At 49.3% G+C, this 8,824-nt stretch overlaps 1 pseudogene; it reads left to right on the top strand.

Annotated features, from left to right (window-relative positions):
- Positions 1 to 546: 546 nt before the first annotated feature.
- Positions 547 to 3,950, top strand: LOC119303414 (annotated as a pseudogene).
- Positions 3,951 to 8,824: the final 4,874 nt, after the last annotated feature.

The following is an 8,824-nucleotide window of genomic DNA, read 5'->3' as shown; positions in this document are numbered from 1 at the left end:
ATTATGCAGAGTTTCAATGTGTGTTTATTGTGTTTGTATCCTCTTGATACTTCATTTTAAGTAAATAAAATCCACCCTTTGTCAAAGAAAATCACACACCTTATGTGTGGGTATCAGGTATCGTATTCAATACGCGAACCAATCTGTGGTTGGATGGTTAGGTGGACCGTGGTATCCCAACCCATCAGGGTTCAACCCCGTGCTCGTATTTATTTTCGAATTTATTTCAATATTTTCGGCGATGTGTGTTTAATGAGAGGAGATGTTCTCGTTGACTACGAGGCGTCTTTGATAACTTCATCAATCTAAAAATGGTATACCGGCTCACTCTTTCGAAAAAGCTCATAGGGATAGATGTGTGTCTTCCTCTGTAGTGTGTCTAAAAAATATCATATTCAATACGGATCGGTTCCTATACGCCTTGACACGTAGACACACCTGAACGCGCCCGTTTCGAGCAAGATTCCCTCAACCGAGCCTCCCAAAAAAACGAGTCTCCCTCCCGAGTCCCGACCGAACGACGAGCGCGACAGGGGTTCCTAGCCGCCGCCGCGGCGCGCCCAGCCGGCCGAAGCCTCCGCTGCCCCGCCTCCGGTACAGGACCCCAGCAGCGCCTCCCTCCGTCTCCGTGGAGCAGCCGCTCCCCCAGCAGCGCCTCCCTTCCTGAGCAGGCGCTCCCGCCCAGCAAAGCCGACGACCAGTCCATAGGCAGGTAGCCACCACTCCTTCCTCCTCCCTCCTCCTTCCCTCATCACCCCTCCTTTCTTTCTCTCGCATCCTCTGTGTGCTCAATTGTTTCCCTGATTTTTGTATTGGATGAGTATGTGAATGTGAGAATATAATGATGATTATTTCTTGATGAATACTTGCTGCATGATTTTTCCGGTGCATGTTCAAGTTTACATGTTAAAGGATTTTGCCTGATAGGTGTTTGTGATAATGCCTGTAGGGGCAAATGTTTGCATATTGGCATTGCAGTTTGAGGGTTTTTTTTCAGATGAGCAAATGTTTTGGTTTAAACATGTTTAGCAGTGAAAGTATCAGCCCGATACTGATACGTCATACGCATATCCGTATCGGTGCATTTTAGATGTATATGCACCTTCAGGAACCCTCTGCATATATATGAAGCATTGCTGTCTTTTTCCTTGTTCAGGTTAAGGCTTCTGCACAGGTATGGGAGAGACCTACGATCCTCTGCTCGGGACCTGGGTTGTGCAAGAAACTGTCTTCCAGCGGCTGGGGGCCTTGTTATCAAGCTCCCAGAGTCGCATGTCTTCGAGTTGGGGAAGGGTGGAACCTCTCGTCCTCATCGGAACAGCTGCTGGTTTGGGCTGGGCAGCATGGAGGTACTACGATGGTAAAGCGGCTCTGCGTACCTACGGACGCCACATGACTGGCAAGGCAGTCGGACCGGTTGTCGGCCGTGATGACGAGATCGACCGCGTTATCTCCATCCTCTGCCGCAAGACCAAGAACTGCGCAGCGCTGGTCGGCCCCGCGGGGGTTGGCAAGACGGCCATTGCCGAGGGCCTCGCACAGCGCATCGCTGCCGGTAAGGTACCTGCCGCGCTCGCCGGGGCACATGTCGTGGAGATCGACCTTGGGGCCATGGTCGCCGGAACCAGGTATCGAGGTATGTTTGAGGAGCGGATGAAGAGCGTGATCAAGCAGGCGGAAAAAGCGGGTGGCAAGATAATTCTCTTCATCGATGAGATGCACACGCTTCTTGGTGCTGGGGGTGCTGGTGGCCGTGGGGTTACTGATGCTTCCAGTATGCTGAAGCCGGCATTGGCCCGTGGTCGTATCCGCTTTGTAGGCGCGACGACTTTTGATGGTTACCGCAATTACATTGAGAAGGATCCCGCTCTCGAGCGGAGATTCCAGAAGGTACACGTTGAGGAGCCAAGCACGCAGGCGACAATTGGCATTCTGCGTGGGATAAGGCAGCAGTACGAACAGCACCATGGCCTGGAAATCCAAGATGCTACTCTTGTTGCTGCTGCACAGCTTGCTGGCCGCTACATCACTGGTGAGGAATTTACTTGCTTCTATTGTTTCAACAGGTGATTAGGATGTAGGTCTGCCCCATCTCAAGGCTCCGTAGTTCACATGATATAATTAAACTACCCGCAGTCTTGTTGCATTGGAAACATTAAGTTGAGATAATTCTAGAATTACAATCTTATTTACTGTGATGTGCATATAAATTGATGGGTAACCTGCACGATCTTTCCTTTATGCCATGTTGGACCCGTGAGTGTCTACAGTGGATGTATATTTTATAAAATTAATGGATTTGTTGGTGTCTTTACCATAGGTCGTCAATTTCCGGATAAGGCTATTGATCTGATTGATGAGGCATGCAGTGCCACAATAAAAAGGTTGATGCAGATTGACAACCAAGCAGAGGAATTTAATGCAAAGCAAAGTCGCTCTGCAAATCCAGTGAAGGGAGCAACTGTTGAACCAAATGATGTTGCACAAGTAAGCATTTTCTCCCAGTGACATGTATCTACTGCTTCAGTCAATGAGATGTATTTTTCATGCAAATTCTAACGCTGTTATTTGAAGGTTGTGAGCCTATGGACTGGAATTCCTGTCTGTACACTTGAGGAAGAGGACAAGGATAAGTTAATCCACCTAGCAGACAGGCTGCATGAGCGAGTTGTTGGCCAGAATGAAGCGGTAAATGTGGTCGCCGAAGCAGTGTTGCTTTCTAGGGCTGGCCTTAATCATCCTGGCCAACCCATAGGATCTTTCCTCTTCTTGGGCTCAACCGGTGTTGGAAAGACAGAGCTTGCAAAAGCTCTTGTGGAGCAGCTATTCGCAAGTGAGAAGATGTTGGTTCGCTTTGACATGTCTGAACATGTTGGCAGTGGATCTGTTTTGCGTCTTGTTGGAGCACCCCCAAGGTAATTTGAATATATTTTGTAACATTGCATTACGTCTTAGTCTTTAGCTTGATTGATATTAATGCTTCTTTTGTAACTTCTTAAAGCCATCAGGGCTGTGATGATGGTGGGCAACTGACTGAGAAGGTTAGGAGACACCCATACAGTGTCATCCTTTTCGATGAGGTGGAGAAGGCGGATCCCTCGGTGTTGAACATCTTTATTCAACTTCTTGATGATGGTGTGTTGACCGATGGCAAAGGGCGGACAGTAAATTTCAAGAATACCATCATCATTATGACCTCAAATCTAGGAGCAGAGCACCTCACAGCAGGAATGGCCGGAGAAATCACAATGGATGCGGCACGTGACCTTTTGATGAAACAGGTTTGTGAATCCCAGATTGCTGGTGTAAAGGCTCGGAAAACACTTAAAGCCTGAGTTTCTCATATATGTATATATAATGTTTGTGTAGGTTCAGAAACACTTCAAGCCTGAGTTACTCAACAGGCTGAGTGAGATTGTGGTATTTGAGCCGCTTTTGCATGACAAACTGAAGGAGATTGTGAAAATCCAAATGAAGAGCATCATTTCCAGGGTAGCTGACAAGGGCATCTCTCTTTTTGCAAGTGATGCCGTGTTGGACGTCATTTTATCGGAATCATACAACCCAGTACGCACAGCTTCTTTTCAAACTTAGAAAAATGATTTGGCTCATGTTTTCATATGTGTGTGTACGTTTTGCGTTTTGGTAACCATGCATGCTTTGTCTCTCACAGATGTATGGTGCAAGGCCATAAAGAGATGGTTGCAGAAGAATGTGATGATTAAGCTGTCCCAAATGCTGGTCAAAGGTGAAGCCAGTGAAGGCTCGACAATCTCCATTGATGCTACGGATGACAAGAAGAAGCTCAAGTTTCAAGTAGTAAAGAAGGTCGACGAGTGATTGCGACACCGACAGCGGTAATGTGGCTGTGGTCAGTCCCATAAGCCACCTATGATCCCGCGTTCAAGACCTTGTAAGGAGAGTTATTTTGATGACCGCACTTCAGTAGTGCCTTTTTTTGTATACTACCTCCAGCTAATACTAATTAGATGTATATATACTAGCCATGTAATTGGAACAGCAGTTGCAGGCATGGAGCAACCGAGTTAGTAATTTAATCCTTCCATATTTTGATCCTGTACAAGAATTTGCAATGTAACAGTATCTCCGTTGGAGAATTTTTTTGTTATAAAATTTTAATCCTATTTATAAATCCATTGGGACAGGATGCTTGATGAGCATAGCAACTTGTTATATCTTGATCTATCAATGGTCATGTGCGTTATTTTTCCTTAACCTGTTTCTAATATCCTGCTTAACCATGCATGTGTTTTTTTTTATCACGACATTCAGACGGTGAGATTGGCTTCTATGCCTATGGTGTTCAGCCCCTGAGAGGGGCTTCTATGCCTATGGCATTCAGCTCAATTATCAACTGTTGGTTGTTTGGATAGCTTACCAGGCTTGTGTTTGCAATTTACTTTCTTCCTGGAGAGTTAGGCATTGCAGCTCTTTGGTCCATTATAAGATGTCCATCAACATTTTTTGCAGCTAGCAGCTTGCTCCTCTCGAAGGCATACCATCACAACCGAGAGCTCATCTGTTCTGTTATGTGAGCCTCATCTGTTCTGTTATGTGTGAGCCTGCAAGTCGTACTATGGCTGCAAGGATATTTGATTAAGATGTACTCCCTCCGTTCCAAGTTACTCGTCACAGAAATGGATGTATCTAGAACTAAAATACATCATACCTGCGACAAGTAATTCGGAACGAAGGGAGTATGATACAATGATTTGGCTTAGTTGTGGTGGGATTGGAGGTAATGGGTTTAACGATTGGTTAGACAAACATGTCCCTTTTGATCCTATTATGTGTTTGAAAGCTTCTGATCTTTCAAGCTGCTTACTCTAGAGGCCTACGCACTGAAATTGTGTCGGCATGATCATATATGAAACCATGTAGGCTATTTGTCTGAAAGTCCTTATGTGTAGAGTTGCTTTGGTGTTGGTATGCAAACCCAACCACTTTAACCAATCATAAGAGGGCAGTATCGATGAAGTAGGAATTGCACACATTTTATTTTACTTCTATATCTATGCTTTGTGGATGATAAGTAGTCCAATGTGGTGACTGCCGATTGCTTGAGTCAATGAGTCCTTTCGTGTAATAGGGATCACACTCCACCTGGATCTTTAATTGTATGCGGTCTCTTGTGATGTGGTTGAGGCACGAGGGAGGTCGCCCAAACACGGGGTTATTTTGTGGGAGGGAAAGCTTGTCCCACACTGCGACGCAGTAACAGCCGGTAGAGGAAATGAGAAATAGCGCAAACAAGGAGAGGACGACATATACAAATAAATTCACATCACGTCACCAAATCCTAGTTAGAAATGCTTCATAAAGGAGTAAAGATACGTACAAACAAAGATTTTATAAAAAAAATGATGTGAGGTTCTTGTTGAGGCTCATTGATTTCCAACCAACCTCTAATCAAATCCACGCGTACTAGTTAGGCAATCCAACCTATATATGCATCTCCTAGTGAGCGGGTTTTGGTAGGAAGAGTATAGGCTGCTAACTGCTAAGTGATACTGGGAAATAGAAAGGCCATGAGAATAGTTTGTCCAGTTCACAAACTATTGGTGATTGTAACGGGTCTTAGGAATGAAAGGCATCGGGAGGAAGTCTCTTAGCATTAGTATAGTTTCCTGGTCAGATAGTTACTTATTGTTTGGACTAAACATGTCCTAATCTGCTATATAGGACTCACAGGCACAAGAAATCGGGAGAATAGCTCCTCCCAGCCATGGCTAGATTTACTATACCAGCACCCTGCGTACATGTCTTAATCGAACTCCCAAGACTATCAAAGTCAGTGCAACGGAACACCGGCCTTAAAGCATCTTCAGCCGCGTCCCCCAGAAAGGACTTCTCAGACTATTTTTCGTGCCGGTGCCGAAAAACGGCCCAGTCGCGTTCCCAGGAGCTTGATTTTCGTCGGCCTGGGATAAAATCAGCGCCGGCGGACCCAGGCCGAACCCGGCGCGCTGGGGGCGCCGGGACGAGTTGTTTTGGCGCGAAGCAGCCGCGGGCCCGCTGAGTCAGCGAGACGGGCGCTTCGTCGCCCTCATCGCCTCGGTTCCCGCGGGAATCAATGCCAAGGCTGCCGTGCTGCCGCCGTCGGTCAGCCTTGCCATTGATTCCTCACGGGCGGCGCGGCGACGCCTCCCCTCCCGCCACGCGTACACACGGGCGCGGCTATATAAGCCGGTGGCATCCCTCGCCTCTGGCCACACCAGCCCCAGCCGCCGAGCTCTCCCTCTCCCGTGCACCGCCGCCGAGCCCTCCCTCTTCCTCTCCTGTGCACTGCCTCCGAGCCCTCCCTCACTCCGACAGCCCCGATGGCCGAACCCCGGCGGCGAGGCGGCGGCCAACGGCTTCGGCCGCCGCTCGTTCCGCGAACAGGAGTTGTGGCTCCTGTTCGAGGCCAACATCCCGGCGCCACCGTACATGCGCGCCGGGCCGACAGGGTGGAGGCTCAGCGACGGGGAAGTGCCTGTTCCCCCGTTGCCCGATGCCGTGGCGCGCGCCCCCTACTTCGCCGCCGAGGTAGAGCTCGTGTGCGCCTCCCTCACCGACGAGCAGCTTGCCCTCCCCCAGTATGTCGCCGACAACCACACGGACATGGGCGGCGTACTTCGAGCGCCGTCAGGAGCAGAGGCTGGTGTCCACTAACGGCGTCGGTGGTGGGCGACACGAAGAACAGCAAGGGGCGCTGCGTGTGGTGGGGCATCCCCGGCCGCACGCTCGAGGGCGTGCTGACGCACCTTGAGGGCGGCAAGAACCCGCCGCTGGCATACCCTCCCCCGGCGGCCGCCCCAGCCCACCGCCGACGCGCCGGGCAATGGATGCCCAGGAGGTTCGGCTCCTCCTCGTCTTCCTCCTCGCACTCCTCCTCACGGTCTTCTTTCCACTCCTCCGGCTCTCGGGCGCTGCTCGGCGTCAAGGCCGAGCTCGCGGCGGGGACGCCGCTCGGCCGGCGCACTCGCAGCGCCGGCATCGTCATCAACGAGGGCGGCCGGCGCGCCTCCTTGTCGGCTCCTCCGCGCTTCGTCAAGCCAAAGACGGAGCCGGGGCTCGTGCCGGTGAAAACGGAGCCGGTCTCCCCGCCGTGAAGACGGAACACGGCAACATGGAGCTCGACGACGAGGCGGCCCTGAAATGGGCGCGCGAGGACTTCCTGAGGATGGAGAGGGAGCACCAATGCACCGCCCTGCGGCGCTTCGAGCAGCGTTGCCGGGGCCGCGACGAAGGAGGAGTCGTCGTCCTCGACGACGCGCCGCCGCCGCCACCAGTCCGCCATGGCGACGCCGGGCAGGGGTCCACCAGAGACGGCCGCGTCAAGGAGGAGAAGGCCGCCGCCGCCGACGGCGGCGAGGATGGCGGCGACGATGGCGACTACTCCGCGTTCAACGAGTTCTTTTTTTAGATATATTTGCTATGTATAAGCTGTGGACATGTCTAATATATGCCAAAGTTTACCGAAATTTAGACATGTTTAGCCAAACTTCGCCGAACGTTTGTTTTAAAAAAAAATTAGACTCGTCTGGAGGCGGCCCTGGGACCGACGACTGGGAACCAACTCGCCCTAGACCATTTTTTTACACCGGCCGATTTTAGACGCCCCTGGAGGCCAACGGTTGAAGATGCTCTTAGTAGAAGAAGAGGAGTTAGTTCATAAATGGGCCAGCTAGGGCGCTCCCTATTAGGAATAGTGTCATGTGACGTGGTTGGCGAATCACGTAGCAACCAGTTTGCCAATTGTTAAGATTTAGTTAATTAGTTTAATTAAAGGGAAATCCCAGCTTTTTCAAACCGATGTGCGGTTTCTCCCCCGATGGGTCATGTCCTAATGTAATGGACGCATCATTCTAATCTTGTCTCTTGTAAGCGTTGCGACTGTGCGATGTGTCCCCTCTGGACATATAAATATGTACATCATTGCAGTCAATCAATAGAGATCATTTTACTGTTCACCCACAGTTCCTTTACACGTTATCACGCACTTCTCTCCAGCGAGAGCGACAAGGCCGCACAAGAACTCGTCGGAGAAGAATCTGGAACGAACTTCAAGGAATAATACAATGGAGGAGGAAATGTGTTTAGTGGATAGTGCATCTACTAACACGATACTTAGGGAGATGAAGTATTTCCAGACACTCAAGAAGAGTAATGGTAGTGTCATGACAATTGCTGGTCGAGACACGGTAATTGTTGGTTCTGGTCAAGCTACAATTACACTCCCTATGGGTACTAAATTGGTAATCCCGGATGCTCTACTGTATCCAGATTCTACTCGTACCTTGCTGAGTTTTAAGGATATCCGCAAAAATGGTTTCCATATGAAAACTAATGATGAGAGTGGGGCTGAATGCCTACTCATAACTCAGCAAAAGGGATTTCGAAAGGAAGTCCTTGAGAATTTGCCTTCTCTATCTTCTGGGTTGTATTATACATACATTAAACCAGAGACACATATGCGTACAACATAGTTTTTCAGAATCTTGATAAGTTCAAGATTTGGCATGGTCGTCTGGGACATCCTGCTATCGGGATGATGAGAAAAATTATTGATGGTTCTATTGGACATAACATAACGGATAGAAAGTTCCCAAAATCATCGGATTTTGTATGCACATCATGTGCAACTGGGAAGTTGATCACAAGGCCATCTCGCCTTATATCTCACCACCTCATTGTTCTCATTCCTCTTACGAACGAAAACCCATTTTGCTCCCACAGGGAACACATGCTGAGGAGTGGGCATTTCTGTGGAGTACTCAGTACCTTATGTACATACCCAGAATGGTCTTGCAGAATCACT

The sequence above is a fragment of the Triticum dicoccoides genome, chromosome 5A (assembly GCF_002162155.2).
Source record: "Triticum dicoccoides isolate Atlit2015 ecotype Zavitan chromosome 5A, WEW_v2.0, whole genome shotgun sequence".
NCBI classification, from domain to species: Eukaryota; Viridiplantae; Streptophyta; class Magnoliopsida; order Poales; family Poaceae; genus Triticum; species Triticum dicoccoides.
Note: the sequence above shows the minus strand (reverse complement) of the source record. Positions and strands in the feature narration are given on the sequence as shown.